The sequence below is a fragment of the Bufo bufo genome, chromosome 2, assembly GCF_905171765.1.
Source record: "Bufo bufo chromosome 2, aBufBuf1.1, whole genome shotgun sequence".
Classification (NCBI taxonomy): domain Eukaryota; kingdom Metazoa; phylum Chordata; class Amphibia; order Anura; family Bufonidae; genus Bufo; species Bufo bufo.
This window is the reverse complement of record NC_053390.1, coordinates 279,653,469-279,671,098: the sequence shown is the minus strand read 5'-3', so window position 1 is coordinate 279,671,098 and position 17,630 is coordinate 279,653,469. Positions and strand designations below refer to the sequence as shown.

General features: G+C 42.6%; 1 protein-coding gene across 1 annotated transcript in view; it reads left to right on the top strand.

Annotated features, from left to right (window-relative positions):
• Positions 1 to 269: 269 nt before the first annotated feature.
• Positions 270 to 17,630, top strand: part of FAM222A (family with sequence similarity 222 member A) — an 87,466-nt gene continuing 70,105 nt past the window's right edge. The window contains exon 1 of the mRNA XM_040416588.1: positions 270 to 1,217. The gene's annotated coding sequence lies outside the window, so the exon portion shown is untranslated. The remainder of the gene's footprint in view (positions 1,218 to 17,630) is intronic.

Below are 17,630 nucleotides of genomic sequence, written 5' to 3'. Positions count from 1 at the left end.
TATGTCTATATAGATGTGTATATTTGTATGTACATCTGGTGATGTGTGTCTATATAGCTGTATATACACTATGTACAGCAGCATCCAAACAGAATGAGAGTTCCCAGTCCTGAAAATCCTCAGACTTCCCCTCCCACCACGGGCACGCCCACTGCCTTTACTCATTGCCGATTGGCCATCCCTCTTGGATAGGCGTGCCGGGGGTGTGGCGACCAGAGCAGAGACAGAAGCGTAGTTCTGGTTCCCTGTCAGTTCCCGACGTGCAGAGCAGCAGAGAGGAGCCTGTGGCCGGGAGGCTGCTGCACGGCGCAGATTCACCCAGCTCATCCATCAATCTCTGCACGGTCGGTTCCGCTCCCCTGCATGTCCTCTCTGGACCTAGTGGGGCACCTGGAAGACAAGCCCCCCACAAGCCTGAATGTGCCGGGGATCTACGCTGCAGCCAGACATCCGAGAGGGGGATCTAGCGCACAGGAGAGGATTAAGTGGATGCTGCGTGTTCTTCTGCGGCGCTCGGTCACCGCACATTTTGCACTTCTCCCGGTAATATTTATTATCTGCAGCAAAAGGCATCAGTGGATCTCTGCTTGTCCTCAGACCCGGTCCGGCTCTGCTTGGTGTGGAGTTTACAGGGACGATGCTAACAAAGACATTTCCCCTTCTTGCCTGTTAATATTTAAATTCCTTTTTGGATTGTTTTTCTGATTTTCTGCTGTCATCCTGATATGTAAACGCTGCCCCCGAGGCTTGAAAAGAAATTGAATTCTCACTGCTAAGAAGGAAACAAAAAAAATCAAGATTAATAAGACGGAAGCTTTCTCTAGATCCCTGCTCTGGCAAGATCTGGAGTGCCCTGAATCTTCTGTACAGATCGGTTGTCCTGCTAATTTGTCCTCTGTCCTGGAACATACAAGATACTTATTATCCTAATTATTAGTGTTCTTCCTATTATTTCTGGTTGATTTGACACTTGGATTAATGGTACCAACTTTAAGTCCAAGCACTACATGACACTTAAGACAATTGATGGTCCTTAAAGACACATTTTCATTTCAACTCTGATTCCCATCCCAAGGCTTTAGCCACTGGGTTTTGCCGGAAGATTAAAGGAATATTTCTGAAGACCTTATGGCTTGGATTGAGTTTTAGAGTCCTACAAAGACTTTCTTTTTCCTGGATCAAAGGCAGTAAAGCAGGGGGAAAAAAGGAAATTTATGGTAAATATTTTCTGGTCTGAGCTTAAAATTGAAATATTTCAGATTTTAAGGGTATGATAGAGCAGATGGTGGATTTTCCTCCCAGCTATCTTCTTATGAATGCTGGTTTAAACTAGTTACTTTATCTTAATCGTTCCCCATCTGCGTATAATTAATGGAAACCTCTTTTTTCTTCCGAACTGTTTGAATGAACTGTCAGAGTATAGATTTGGTTTATTATATATACATGTATAGGGTGGGTGCTTTTTCATCATAGTGATTTAGGGTCTGGGAATGTTATAATACTGTGTTGGGTGAGGACCTGCTCATGGAGATAAGTAGGCTCCTGACAGGGTTATGCACTTTGTTCCAGCACTTCAGAGGCTGTATTTTCCACTAAAGCTGGCCATACACATTTCAGTAGAAGCTGCTTGATGGTTGAACAAACAATCATCTGGTGGATGATGGTTTTTCAGACACGGCCATACACAGTTTAGTCTATATTGGACTTTAGGGATGTTCAATTTGGCCATAAAGGTTTGATGAAACTAGGTGATAGGAAATCTTTCTGGGACCAGTCCTTCATAGAAAGATCTGTCCATGAGCAATCTCGAAAATTCAATTGTTAAGTTTCACCCAACAAGCAGTCGTTTTGGTTGAAATTGTTCATTTTGATCAACTTTAGACTAATGTATATGGCCATGTTAGAGATGGACATAAACATTAAGTAGAAGTTTGTTGAAGGTTGAACAAACATCTGGTGAACGTCCCTTTCACAGACACATTTTACTCCATATTGGCCGTCAACTTCGTTCAAAGTGCCCATACACGATCAATGAAACTGGACGATGGATGGTAACGTTCCTTCAAAGAAAGATCTTTCGTCCGCGAACTATCTTTCCTCTGACTATTGGACGAAAATATTAAACTCGACTGACTTTTAAGATGATAATGGTCTGTCGTTTAAAATGATAGTTCTTAAATTTCACCCCGACGACTGTTTTGCTTGAAATCGTCTGTTTCGATCAACTTTAGTCTAATGTGTATGGCCACCTTAAGAGTGTAGAAGTCAGCAGAAACATTAGCATTAGTATGTATAGGTAACGTGTACACAAAATACATATGCATAGACGTTCCTTTGTAAAGGAGCAACATCTTAGCTTCCTAGACTTGGCATGCCATATTTTAAGACTGAATAGATCTAAGGGGGTAGGTCATTAGGCCTTTGTCCCTTAAGATTTATTGCTGTAATCTTTGAGTTCTTATTCTATAGAACAAAATGTAAATATTTGCAAGCAAAGGCAATGGTGCTGTATGTCACTGTGTGCTTGTCAGCCTCTCTGAAGTGGCTTGAAGGCATTTAATGTCCTCCTTCTGGAAAGTTGAGATGACTTTGTTTCCATCTCACAAGCTACAGACAGACTTTTGTATTTGATTAAGGCAGAATGTTGGAGAATTGATCCTGCATTGTCTTTTTTTTTATATTGGTGTTTGAGTTGTTCTCATGTGTGTGCTCTGGTGCAGCTATAAATATATGATCATACAAGGCGGATAAATATGATGGAATAAAAGCATTCAATTCATAAGTGAAAGGGATTAGCGAGCATTTGTCTGCGTCATAAGGGTCAAGGACAGAATGGATGTCATTACAAATACTGGTTGAATGTATGACCCTTGTGCTGGTTTTATCACACAGTTGTATATAAAACAGAATTTGTGTTGTGCTTTTGTTCCTTTAGTTGGTTTTGTGTTTCAGTGCTGATTCTAATCAAGTTGATGTTCTTACACTCTTTACTCTTAAAGGTGTATTACATGGGCAGATTTTCTCCCCGATTATCGCTAATGAGCGTTCGTGGTAAGCGGTCGTCTTGCAGTGTAATACTACCGCCGATTGCCCGATGAACAGACATCAGACGATCCAGATCTGTCAGCATGCTGAAAGATCAGAATTTGTCGGCGGCAGATCGTCCTGTCTAATTACGATCTGCCGCCGGCAAACCACAGTATATCATGGGGACGAGCAATGGCATAGCGATCGCTCCTCCCCTGCTGCGGAGGAGATCACTGCACGTAATGGCAGCGGTCTCCTTTGCTAGTGAGTAGGCGATTGCCAGGAAGGAACGCTTCCCTCCCAACAATTGTCTGCCTGATCGGGGTGGGCATCTGTATACTTACTCCCTTTCATGCCATACTTGGGATCTTAATTTTTTTTTATTTTGCATTTGTGTATTAAATATAATATAAAATCAATAGTGTAAAAATATACTTTTTTCTATACACAAATATATTTACCAAAATTAAATTTTATTTTTATTTACTTGGGAAAACTTTTTTTTTTTCAATATTTCTTAAGGCTCTTCCTTTTGTCTGGCAATTTGAAGACCTGTACTTTGACACTCAATTTCCAGTGTGGGTTGTGAACTAATACAATTTATTAGCAATTATCACCTACAAATTACATTTTAGGTCACCAGCCCCCCTACATCTGTGCCCATGTCTGGTGTATCCGTAATACAGAAGTGCTCGACCCGAGTGGACAACACTGGCTTTTCATTCTGCACTTAAAATTCAATTCTGAGACCTTAACATGTGCAGTGATTGGGTGGAGCGATGGACTTTTAATGCCCTTACCACCTGTTGAGAGTAGAAAAAAGAATTGCAGTTTCCTGACATAAAGCTAAGTTATTTTATGGGTGAGGATATTCTTTTAAAATCTGTAAAACAAATGGAATGGATATATTACTGTGGTGGCCTTGACCTTGGTCAGGACAGTCTCCAGGAATTCATTGCACATGAAAAGAAATGGGCAAATAAAGTGTAAGAAGATCTGTGTAAAGCTATGTGGCTATGCTCTTAAAATGCACATTTTGAATTGACTGTACATATATTAGCTCTAGGAGAGGACTTTTGACTGCTTGATTGGTCGGACCATGGCTGCAATTTATATTTGTGCCCTGTTGTGATGTAGATCATGTATTTGGGCAGAAGTTTTATATGGCAGGGATTTTCTAGTTAGAATTTGCTCTAAATCATGAAGGTCTCTACGTGATAAAACTAAAAGGAGTTTCTACGCTGTGGGAGTTATAGGGGCTACCTGAGAGGCCTCACTGAGATATTTACCAAGGATGACCTTTCATTCTCCAGTAGTGGCCAACGAAGGAGACATTAATGTGCTTGTTTTCCTTTGCAGGGAGAAGGTCAGTTTTGACTTCAAGTAATGCTTCGGGCTTTTTTTTTTTTTTTATCCATTTGTTCATTTGCAGAAGGCTCCTTTAAGAGATGTAGGGTTTATTGGATGTATCTTGCCATATACCCAGAGCTAAATTCATTATCAGGATGTTTGCCTGAGCTTATGCATTTACATGCTAATATCTCCTGCTAGGGTGAAAACAAGAAATAACTATTTACAGCCTAGCAAAATCAGATACTACTATTTCTTATAATAAGAATTCTTTTAAGTTTCTTAGGGTACGTAATAGTTCAAGTTGTATATTCTAGGGTGCCTTCTGCTTCAGTTCTGTATATCGTAGGGTGCCTGGTGGTTCAATAGTGAGTATTCTAGGGTACCTTCTGCTTCATTGCTTTATATCTTATGGTATCTGGCAGTTCAGTGTTGTGTAATATAGGGTGGCCCACTATTCAGTATCCCACCTCCAAGATCTCCAAATCAAACTGCCTAATAGTAAATCTGTCTTTGTTGTCCATAGCAACCAATCAGAGCTCAGCTTTCAGTTCCTACAAGGCTCTGAAAAAATTAAAGCTGAGCTCTGATTGGTTGTTATGGACAACTAAGAAAGATTTTACTATTAGGCAACTTGATTTGGAAATATTGGAGACGGGCAACTTTTTGGTGGGCCACCCTACATTTTAGGATGCCTGATGCATCAGTGCTTTATATCTAAGGGTACCTGGTGGTTCAGTGTTTTATATTATAAGGGACCTTGTGGTTTAGTGTTGTATGTTTATGGGTGCCTGATGGTTCAGCTCTTTATATCCTAGAGTGCCTGGTGGTTCAGTATTGTATATTCTAGGGTGCCTGGTAGTTCAGTGTTTTTGTTGCCTTTATTAACTGTGGTTAGGTGCCCGCATTTTAGAAGACACATCTGTATACAGTCGAATACTTCCTTCTACTAATGGATACCATGATGGGTTTAGTTTGTGTTTGTTTAGCTGGAGATTTAATGGGAACCGTCAGATTAGTAGGCATCTTGATGAGCAGGCCTGCAGATGGGTCATTCCTTCTTTTGTCTGTCCTTGTTTTGCTGCTGAAGGTAGACACAATAAAACTCTGTTCTGCCTTTCAACCTCCCAACAGATAACAAGGCAGAGAGGAAATGAAAGGGCTTAATGGCATATGGCCTAGTAACCATTTACAGACAAGTGGAGGCTGAAAACCCTGGGAGAGGGTATCTGAATTAACTCTTAGAAAAATAGATGATCTAAAGGTAAACAGCTATAGGGGGATTTATATAATGTATATTGTATATCTGCAGGATACACAGCTTGACTAAATATTTAGACTGTGTATTATTAACTGTATGTGTATTTACTCAGCAGCATCTCCAAAGGAGGCATTACTGTCCTGAATAAACTAACATTGTAAGTTTAAATAATAGCTTAGTGCTCCATTAGATCCATGCTATAATGCAGAGGAAACCCACACAAGTATAGGGAGAACATATGAGTGCCATGCCGGTGTTGCCCAGTTTGTAAATGGAACCTAACCTGGATAGCCTTTCCATGAAGCTTATATCTACTCCCTTGCTTGCTTTGGTTTTCATTCTGGTATTGCAGTGCCCACCCCAAACACCAAAATCTTACTGATAGGTTTACAAGCTTTCAGTGAAATTGGCCTTAAAGGGTTTCTGTCACCAGATTTAACCCCATTAAGCTAGCTGACATTAGCACATCGCTAATCTATGCCCCCGTTACGCCAGAAATCTAACTTTATAATATGCTAATTAGCCTCTAGGAGCAGGGGGGGGGGGCGTTGTTCCTGCTCCTAGAGGCTCCGTTCTCCCACCTTTGTCGCCTCCCTCCAAGTCCTGATTGACAGGGCCAGGCAGCGCTCGCATCTGTCTGCCAGCCCTGTGCTCTGGTAAAATCTCACGCTGTTCAGCATTCGGCGCAGGTGCGGTGAGGGAAAGACGCTCGCAGGCTGCCAGCTTCCTCACTGCGCCTGCGCCGAATACTGAATGGCGCGAGATTTCCCCAGAGCACAGGGCTGGCAGACAGATGCAAGCGCTGCCTGGCCCTGTCAATCAGGACTTGGAGAGAGGTAGGAGAACGGAGTCTCTAGGAGCAGGAACAACCCCCCGTCCCCCGTCCCCGTCCCCGCTCCTAGAGGCTAATTAGCATATTATAAAGGTTAGATTTCTGGCGTAACGGGGGCATAGATAAAAGTAGGAATAGGCTAGTTAGGTTTAGCTGACATTAGCACATCGCTAGCTTAATGGGGTTAAATCTGGTGACAGAATCCCTTTAAAGGGCTTGTTCACGTAAAAAAAAAAAAAACTTGGACAACCCCTGTACATATGGTAAAATAGTATAATATACCTACCCCTTTTCTCCACTGCTTATTTCAGTGCTGAGCTTCTGTCCTCCCACTGCTTTCCCTGGCTGTAGCAGTGAGGTTCTGTGCACATTGGCTCTAGCGGTGACCTGTCACTGGTCTCAGTAGTGACTTCCTGTGTACTGCCGAAGCCAGTGATTGGCTGCACAGTGACAATATGCATGGAAGATGCACGCACTGCTGCAGCCAGGAAGATGACATCAGCAGTGGAAGCGGCTTAGCGCTAGAAGCAATGGGGAGAAAAGGGGTGAGTATTTTTTGTAGTTTTTGTTTAACTGACAGTCGCTTTAATGTGAGGATGTGTATGAGATGGCAAAATGAGGGGGAGGACAGGAACTTAATTGGATATATAAATGATAGGCGACTAGATATATACAAATAGAACTTTAAGGCGTTGTTCAGATGTGCGTTTTTATTTCCATTCTGCTTTGCTATTGGAACAGAACAACAAAAATTACGGAAGTGCCAGATCTGTTCACAGACATGAACGATACCTGCTGACTGATGCAGTCCCTCTGATTTTCATCATGGGGCTCGGCATTTTACCAGACAAAATGGCGCAGCCTCCGTGCTTACGGCCGTGTCTGTATTTTGGTCCATGGACAACAGATCCACAAAATATGGATACCTTCTGTATTCCGCAGTTTTCTCGCTCTCATTAATAGAAAGAACTATTCTGATCCACAATGTTGACCAGATTAGGACGTGTATGGAAAATACAGATGTGTGCATGAGGCCTTACAGAGAAGAATCCAGGATGGGATCGTTACATGCAGTTTGGGGTGGAAAAGCCCAGTATATGGTCCTTTTTTTAGAAAAATAAATAAAAATCCTGGTTTGGAATAGTTAAACAAAGGTCAACCAAGGTAAATCCTGGTGAAGCCTTCAGTGAAGTTTGTCTGCCAAGTGGGCCTAATTGTAATTTTCCATAGTATGGGGTTGTAATTACACAGCAATTATCTCTGTATATAATTTTATTTTCTGTTATAATGACAATCCACAGATACAGAGCTTTATAGAGATCCCTGAGCCACGGGGAAGCAGCCGTATAGGGAGTGACCTGTAGATCAGGGATAAAATAATCTAATATTTGCAGCTTAATTCTCTTGTTTTCATATTAACATGGTTGACCTCTAGATCAGAAGTGTGATGATGTGGAAATGATTGCCACAGGCAGGTACGTTAGGTATTTCAGCTTGGATGACCTATTACACTGTTTAAAAAGTGAAAACAATCAGGAGGTTTTTTAATTTTTTTTTGGTGAAGTGGAAACTATTGGGGAAGGGGGGGAAGGGGATTTATAGAGGCCAAGATTTAGCCTATGCTTTCAGCAGCCCATGTGCCATAGTGTTAATTAATTCATTAATTAAAATTATCCCAGTCAAATAGATTTTGCAGATTAATGGCAAATTTGTAAAATATATAAACTGTTATTTTTCTGGTGCATTGTGTGAGGAATCTCATGTCCTCGTCATAGATACATCACAGATAATGATTTACAGCTTGCAGCATCTATTCCTGCTTCTTAGCTACTTTCACACCTAGGGGGCTAGGATATGCCCCCATTGCAGGGTCACAAGCCGAACTGGATGGACAAATGTCTTTTTTCGGCCTTATGTACAATGTTGCTATGTTGTCTTATAGGTGCTGCTCCCACCACTGGGACCCGCACCTATATCGAGAACAGAGCCCCGCAAGTGAAGGAGGGCACACTACGCATGCGCAGCCGCCCTTCATTCATTTTTTTATGGGGCTGGCGAAAAATAGCCAAGCGCTGGCTCGGCTATTTCCGTCTGCCCCATAGAAATGAATGGGAACGGGGCAACGCATGCGCGGTACGCTTCCATTCACTTCTATGGGGAGCCAGCTTGGTGGTGGCCGGACCGGAGTCCTCCAGCCACCACCTTGCAGTGCTCCGTTCTTGATATGCCCCTATTGTCCATTATGAGACAACCCCTTTAAAAATGTTTAACATAAAAACATAATTTAAACTGTAGGTCATCTGACGACGCGCTTCCTCTAGGAGTTGAATTATTTGTATGCAAGTTGTACTTTGAGATGCCTGTAACCGGTTTCTTTCATTGAGGAGAATACAATAGGTATCATACGTACTGATGTATCTTATTATTGATTGGCTGAAGCAGTTACATGCCGTATCCCGGGACCTCACCGCCCAGTACCGGACCAGCAATATTGAGAACAGCAGTGGAAAAAAAGGGCATGTATTGCGTTAGTTTATTTTAAACTGTTGCATGACATTTTTTTTTTATCAGTCAGCCCTCTTAGTGATATCAAAATGATTATTTGATTTATTGATTATCCTCGAATGATTATCTGCCGTCTTAATCCATATATAGGGGTCTGATTCACATCCTATTTTGCTCGAAGCACCCTATGTAAGACTCTCTGGCAGCCTGTTTCTGTACCACAACACCTCTCCTGAAGACTGGTTCTGCTGGTGGCATTTTCTAAGCTCATCCTCCAGCCGACCCCGCTTCTGTTATTCTTAAAACCTGAGATTTCAGTTCCAGAGTAAGTGGAGTGTTACCTCTGGTCCGGTGTGTAACCTGACAGCAATGTTGGCCCTCTGTCTTCCGGATGCATAACTCCTTCATTCTGTCATCAGGTGCAAGATACAGTAACGGGTGCTCTCTATGTACTGTAAATCCAGCAGCCACATACAAGACTAAATTTAACCCATTTGCTAAAAGCTAAGACGCCAGTACAGACTTGCTGTTTAGATTATCAATGTAATGGAGGGCAGTGACACGCAGAGAAACACTGGAGACTCTTTCTTATCAGTTGTTATACACTGCTCAAAAAAATAAAGGGAACACAAAAATAACACATCCTAGATCTGAATTAATTAAATATTCTTCTGAAATACTTTGTTCTTTACATAGTTGAATGTGCTGACAACAAAATCACACAAAAATAAAAAAATGGAAATCAAATTTTTCAACCCATGGAGGTCTGGATTTGGAGTCACACTCAAAATTAAAGTGGAAAAACACACTACAGGCTGATCCAACTTTGATGTAATGTCCTTAAAACAAGTCAAAATGAGGCTCAGTAGTGTGTGTGGCCTCCACGTGCCTGTATGACCTCCCTACAACGCCTGTGCATGCTCCTGATGAGGTGGCGGACGGTCTCCTGAGGGATCTCCTCCCAGACCTGGACTAAAGCCTCTGCCAACTCCTGGACAGTCTGTGGTGCAACGTGACGTTGGTGGATAGATCGAGACATGATGTCCAAGATGTGCTCAATTGGATTCAGGTCTGGGGAACGGGCGGGCCAGTCCATAGCATCAATGCCTTCGTCTTGCAGGAACTGCTGACACACTTCAGCCACATGAGGTCTAGCATTGTCTTGCATTAGGAGGAACCCAGGGCTAACCGCACCAGCATATGGTCTCACAAGGGGTCTGAGGATCTCATCTCGGTACCTAATGGCAGTCAGGCTACTTCTGGCGAGCACATGGAGGGCTGTGCGGCCCTCCAAAGAAATGCCACCCCACACCATTACTGACCCAATGCCAAACCGGTCATGCTGGAGGATGTTGCAGGCAGCAGAACGTTCTCCACGGCGTCTCCAGACTCTGTCACGTCTGTCACATGTGCTCAGTGTGAACCTGCTTTAATCTGTGAAGAGCACAGGGCGCCAGTGGCGAATTTGCCAATCTTGGTGTTCTCTGGCAAATGCCAAACGCCCTGCACGGTGTTGGGCTGTAAGCACAACCCCCACCTGTGGACGTCGGGCCCTCATATCACCCTCATGGAGTCTGTTTCTGACCGTTTGAGCAGACACATGCACATTTGTGGCCTGCTGGAGGTCATTTTGCAGGGCTCTGGCAGTGCTCCTCCTGTTCTTCCTTGCACAAAGGCGGAGGTAGCGGTCCTGCTGCTGGGTTGTTGCCCTCCTACGGCCTCCTCCACGTCTCCTGATGTACTGGCCTGTCTCCTGGTAGCGCCTCCATGCTCTGGACACTACGCTGACAGACACAGCAAACCTTCTTGCCACAGCTCGCATTGATGTGCCATCCTGGATAAGCTGCACTACCTGAGCCACTTGTGTGGGTTGTAGACTCCTTCTCATGCTACCACTAGAGTGAAAGCACCGTCAGCATTCAAAAGTGACCAAAACATCAGCCAGGAAGCATAGGAACTGAGAAGTGGTCTGTGGTGACCACCTGCAGAACCACTCCTTTATTGGGGGTGTCTTGCTAATTGCCTATAAATTCCACCTGTTGTCTATCCCATTTGCACAACAGCATGTGAAATTGATTGTCACTCAGTGTTGCTTCCTAAGTGGACAGTTTGATTTCACAGAAGTGTGATTGACTTGGAGTTACACTGTGTTGTTTAAGTGTTCCCTTTATTTTTTTGAGCAGTGTATATATATATACTCCTTGGAAGTAGTACGAGTCAGAGATGTTGCACTTTGCCTTCCTTATTTTGTGATGTTTTATTTTAGATATTCTAAAGCATCAATGCTATTGGGAAAAGGAAGGTTATTATTTGTGGCATGTGGGTATATATTACTATAAAGCATTCATTTTGAGGTTGTTTTTCACACTTTTGGACTCATGCACATAGACATGGAGCCTATATGGTAGTTTACAGGAGCCGGACTGTCCCCTAGTCTGGACACTGGAGCCATAGTCGACGTACATGTCTAGATGACTGAAAAACCCATTCCATACATTTTGATGGGAGTTGTTTCTGCAGTAAGTACCTGGATTTCTGCAAACCCCATTCCCATGAATGGGAACGTTACTGAAATGTCTGCAACAAATCTGCCACATGTGAATATAGCCTTAAAGAGGAGCTGTCACCTCTCCTGACATGTTAGTTTTAGAAACTATTTGCGTTCCCCATGTAATAACAATTCTGTTGCATCCATTATTATGACTCCATAATGTGCCATTCCTTTATTATTCCTGCTAGAAGTTATGAATGAATTGCCAGCATTTTTTTTGTAAAGATCCAGATGGCTGTTATCAGTTGGGGGTTTGTCCCTGCACAATCTGACACTGGCTACATTGATTAGACAATGTCAGGCTGTGCAGGGGCACACTCCCAACTGGTAACACCCATCTGGACCTTCATTGCAAAATTCTAGTAATTCCTTCATAACTTCTAGCTGAAATAATAAATGGATGGTACAACATAGCGTTCTAAAAATAAATGCTCCAGAATTTTCATTACATGGGGAAAGCAAGTAGTTACTAAAATGGACATGTCAAAAGAAGTTACAGGTCCTTATTAAAGGTCTCCTTGGTGGTCCTTAAGTAAGCTATTTTACCTTGAATTCTTCATCCTAATTAGTGGGCATTCTTCCCCAGTCAGCAGCTTTAGGGCTCTTTCACATAAGTTGTGCGTCCAGATGCGATGCCTGTCGTGAACACATTGCATCCGGACTGAATCCTGACCCATTCATTCCAATGGGCCTGTGTATGAGTTTTTTTTTGTTTTTTTTTCACGCATCATCTTTACCTTCAGGCAAAAAATCGCAGCATGTTCTATATTGTGCATTTTTCACACAGCTCTGGCTCCATAGAAGTGAATGGGACTTGTGTGAAAAACGGAAGGCATCCAGAAGCAATGTGTTTGTCACTGATGGTTACTAGGAGATGTAGATTGTTATTCTTCAGTTTTTCTTCTTGCGCCTGATAAAAACACATGCCACCCGGATGGAAAAAACGCACGCCCACTGTACGCAATTGCAGAAAAAACTAGGACCCATTTAATCTCAGTCTACTAGCTGAAAGGCAAAGTTTTTCCATTACTTTGTGTCTGCCCTAGTTATGGACCACCGAACTATACATTATAATGGGTGTCTGATGGGCGCAAAAGGAGCCATTAGCTTCCTTATTTTACAACCCCTTGCAGGTGCCTAAATTTGAAGGACATGCTATGTCTGACCAGTGACGTCCTTGGCTACATCTGGTCTTGATATAAATTGGAATTTATAGGTAACCAACCCATTATGCGTCCATTAGGCCTTGATGCAACTGAAATATATTGTTCTTGGACCAGACACTGGCAGTTTTGATTTCATGCTCTTTGGCATTTTAATTTTGACGGTTTACCAGCTAAAGCAATGTTTTCATTGGGATGAAGCTTGAAGTGATAGATTATCTCCCAAATCTGTTTTCTGCGAGGTCTCTGATCTAATGCTGTTTTCAGTGCCCTACCCTTTGATACATTTAACCTTTGGTAAACAGGGTAAAGATATTTCATTAAGGCAATGTGATTTCACTGCCTTTGAAGTGGCCGCATTTCAGTTACTCACTAGCTACATGACCTTAAGGCAAATCTTTTAATCTCTCTGAACCTGGGTTAAAATAATTTGATTGTAAGCTCTTAGAAACAAAAAATAAAAATAAAGATTTACTTCAAATTATGTTGAAAATGTTAAAAGTTTCCAGAAAGTCTGTTAAAATTGATATTTAAATCTAAACCTGTATTTCCCATCACTTATATAGTGATGAGATATTCTGTACCTCAACCGCAGACAATGGGGCCAATTGATCTGTATGTTTTTGGAGTGTGGGAAGAAAACCCACACGAACCCAAGGTGAACATACAAACTCCATGCAGATGTTGCCCTTGGTCATATTGAACCTACAACTCCAGTGCTGGAAGGGAAGAGTGCTAACCATTGAGCCACCGTGCTACATGTAGGAATTGTCCAAAATATTTGACAACAGACATTTACGCTGACCCAAGCTTTCTTTATCTTTGTAGATGTCTATCCATATACTCATTACATGACACTTCTTGCCCACTACTCTTTGTAATAGGTGAGACAATGGATCTTATATGGGGAGAAGTTCTGATTTCAGAGATATTGCGTAAGGTCATTTACCAGTATCATTTACCAGTATCCTTGCTATGCCCTGGTCCTTCCCCTTTGCATTGAGGGACTGAAGATAGGAAGGTGGCACCAACCGTAGGTTTTCTTAAGTAGCTAAAGGAGTACCTTCAAGTTTTTCTTCTTTGGAATACAGAAGAAATAACTATTTTTATAATTATTTAAATCTGTAATCTGATCCATTACTTTAAGCATACTCAAATCCACTATTGGCTCCCAGCAGACCCCCGTTACATGCTAATGTATGGAGCAGTGCATGGCATAGTGATTGAAAGAGGTGGCAGTGCATGGCATAGGGATTGAGAGCGGGGGCAGTGCATGGCATAGGGATTGAGAGCGGGGGCAGTGCATGGCATAGGGATTGAAAGAGGGGGCAGTGCATGACATAGGGATTGAGAGCGGGGGCAGTGCATGGCATAGGGATTGAAAGCGGGGGGCAGTGCATGGCATAGGGATTGAAAGCGGGGTCAGTGCATGGCATAGGGGTTGAAAGCGGGGGCAGTGCATGGCATAGGGATTGAAAGAGGGGGCAGTGCATGGCATAGGGGTTGAAAGCGGGGGCAGTGCATGGCATAGGGGTTGAAAGCGGGGGCAGTGCATGGCATAGGGGTTGAAAGAGGGGGCAGTGCATGGCATAGGGGTTGAAAGAGGGGGCAGTGCATGGCATAGGGGTTGAAAGAGGGGGCAGTGCATGGCATAGGGGTTGAAAGAGGGGGCGGTGCATGGCATAGGGGTTGAAAGAGGGGGCAGTGCATGGCATAGGGGTTGAAAAAGGAGGCAGTGCATGGCATAGGGGTTGAAAGAGGGGGCAGTGCATGGCATAGGGGTTGAAAGAGGGGGCAGTGCATGGCATAGGGGTTGAAAGAGCTCCAAGGGGAAAATAGGTTTTGGTAAAATAAGGCTGGGTTTAACACTAGCCCATTGAAGTGAAGTGTTCAAACACATACCCCCCCCCCCCACGAAAGCCCAGTAAAGGGTTAAAACGTAGCATCAACCCAGCCCCTACTTATATTAAAGTGAAGAGCTCATTGGAGATGCACTTTAATCTGCTCTTCAGCCTGAATGCTAAGTAACCATTTACTGTCCAGTTTCTTCTTATTTTTTTTTTTACATATCCGATCTCTGTATGTGTATCTACTGAAAAACTACTGTGTGATATTAACATAGATACTTTACAGCAGTCATTGTATTTTTGTATTTTATTCTTTTATATCACGCTTACCTATCCCACAGTGCTGTAAAGAGATTGCAAATTGCTCCCAAGCAGGTCAAATATATATGAGATTGTCTTCTTTTTATATAAACCCAGATTTAGGCTGGAACCATTAATTTCAATGAACAAAAAAACGGAAGGTACTCCGTGTGCATTCTGTTTCCGTATGTCCGTATTTCCGTTCCGCAAAAAAATAGAACATTTCCTATTATTGTCCACATTACGGACAAGGATAGTACTGTTCTATTAGGGGCCAGCTGTTCCATTCTGCAAAATACGGAATGCACATGGACAGCATCCATATGTTTTGCGGACCGCAAAATACATACGGTCATGTGCATGAGGCCTTAAATGAATGCCACTTGTGGTTCTGGTTCTGTTCTGTGTGAGGTAACTGTGTTCCTGCTCGTATTAGTAGTATAGTGAGGATCAAGGTGCTGTTCTACAAGGAGGGGGTGCACTGTTTCAGGTTAGGTCCATGCTGCTAATCAGTTTTATACTACTTGGTAGGTGAATTTGAAGGGAGCAGCCTAATTTATTAATCATTTCACTTCTCGCTGACTCTCCAGGTGTCCAGACACATTAGCCCAAAGTTGCTAAAAATGAAAAATTTCAGCCAAACCAATCATTCATTGGGTGAAATGTAAAACGGAACGATCATTTTAGCCGACCTCGTGAAATCTTTACCTGAAGGAACGTTCCCAAAAAGATCATTCATCCTTTCTCCAATGCCATTGAACGTGCGTGGCCATTATGACCAACTGTAATGTATTCAGGTGTACCGCTGTGTTGGTAGGTGATCCGTCATTCAGCGGTTGTTCAACCATCAAACAACTTGTGTCCAATGTGTATGGCCATTTTTAAATTAAAGAAAAAAATCATACACATAACACTCCATTACAAGGTTTTAACCTCTCCTGACATGTCTGTTTTTATTAACTTGTTGCATTTACTTGTAAAATTTTTGGAGCATCTGTTCTTATGTTTTGTCATTCCTTTATTATTCCTGCTAGAAGTGTATGAGTGAATAGAAGTTTGCAATGAAAGTCCAGATGGGTGTTACCAGTTGGAGGTGTGTCCCCTGAATAGTTTGACACTCTCTGATCAGTGCTGCTGGTTTCAGACTGTGCAGGGACACACCCCAACTGGTAACACCCATCTTGACCTTCATTGCAAACTGCTAACAATTCATTCGTACATTTCTAGCAGGAATAATAAAGGAATGCCGCAACATAGAGTTATAAGAATAGATGAATGATTATTAAGTTGGGAATGCAACTAAACTAAACCAGACACGTCAGGAAACGTTATAGGTTCTATTTAAGATTTTGGTACTTTCCATACGTAAAATAGAAAAGTTTAAGCAAACATTTTCTATCGCTGATGTCAATGTCTGTATTTGCACGTCCGATCAATGATCCAAGATCTCTTGGATGTTTATGGCTGGGTGTAACTGAACTTAACGCTTTGTGGAGGTGTTTGAAGCCGCAAGACTCTTTTGTTATTTCAGTCTGGATATCTTTGGTCTTAAGACATTTAGTTGTCTACTGTTCAAACGGAGCATTGTCACAAGATTCATCCCCTCAAAGAGAGCCAGTCACCAGGAACCTGCAGCGGAGGATCATAAAATAAGTATTGTTCTACTCTTGGCATTATGCCTGGTTTAGGCTGGGTTCAGACCTGAGCGTATTCGATATGCGCTTTTTACAGGCGTTTTTATTGGGCGTTTGTATCGGGCGTTTTTAATGGGCGGAAACAAGCAAACGCCCATTTAGGGGTGTTCCCGCTGAAGTCTATTGGCGGGAACGCGCGACAATACACCCCAAAGAAGCTCCTGTACTTCTTGAGGGGCTCTGTAAAACGCTCAGGTGAGAACCATGCCCATAGGGAAACATTGGTTTTTGCCTGTTGAGCGTTTTACAGCGCGTAGGGACGCGCTGTAAAACGCTCAGGTCTGAACCCAGCCTAAGAAGGGTTGATCCTGCTGACAAATGCTCTAAAAAAAAAAAAAACAGTTAATCCAAACTCATGGACTCCACCAATGTGATTTTCAGACATATTGTATATTGTTGATGTTTTAGAATTTTTTTTCTGTACAAGGTTATAGGATTGCGGTCTTCTTTTGTTCCACTGGCAGATCTTATATCCACTCTACATACGGTTTGGCCTATTGTATGTTTATTCTACTTTGGTGAGATAAAATGATTTTTTTTAGATTCAGTTAAACGTAAAATCTAGCTGGTTACGTCAAGCCATGCGGGGTCACCCCCTGTGATGCTACTTGTACTACTACCGAAAACAAAAATTCTAAATTGTCCAATGCTGAATTTACACGGCCGATTTATTGAGAACACACGAATGCTTGTTCCCAATAATCTGCCTGTGTAAACGTGGCATAGATCACCCGATGAACGAGAGAAACGCGCGTTCATCGGGTGAAACGGTCGTTTATGCAGACACCTCAATTTTTGTTTCTGGTGCCCATAAACAATGCGACTGTAGGAGAACAAGTGACAGCAATAGCCATCGCTCCTCCTCATACTGTGGAGGTGATCGTTACATGCAAATGCAGAACTTCACCCCCACTGAAGGAGCAGGCAGTTGGCGGGAAGGAACGCTTTCTTCCTTACAGTGGTCTGCTCATCAGCGCAGTGTAAACGCGCCTTTAAAGTGTCCCTATCATTGCGATATCATTTGTAATATAACCTTTTGACAAACAACTTCTAGCGAAATAATAAATCTGCCTCACTTTGTGCGAAGACTAATTTTCTGA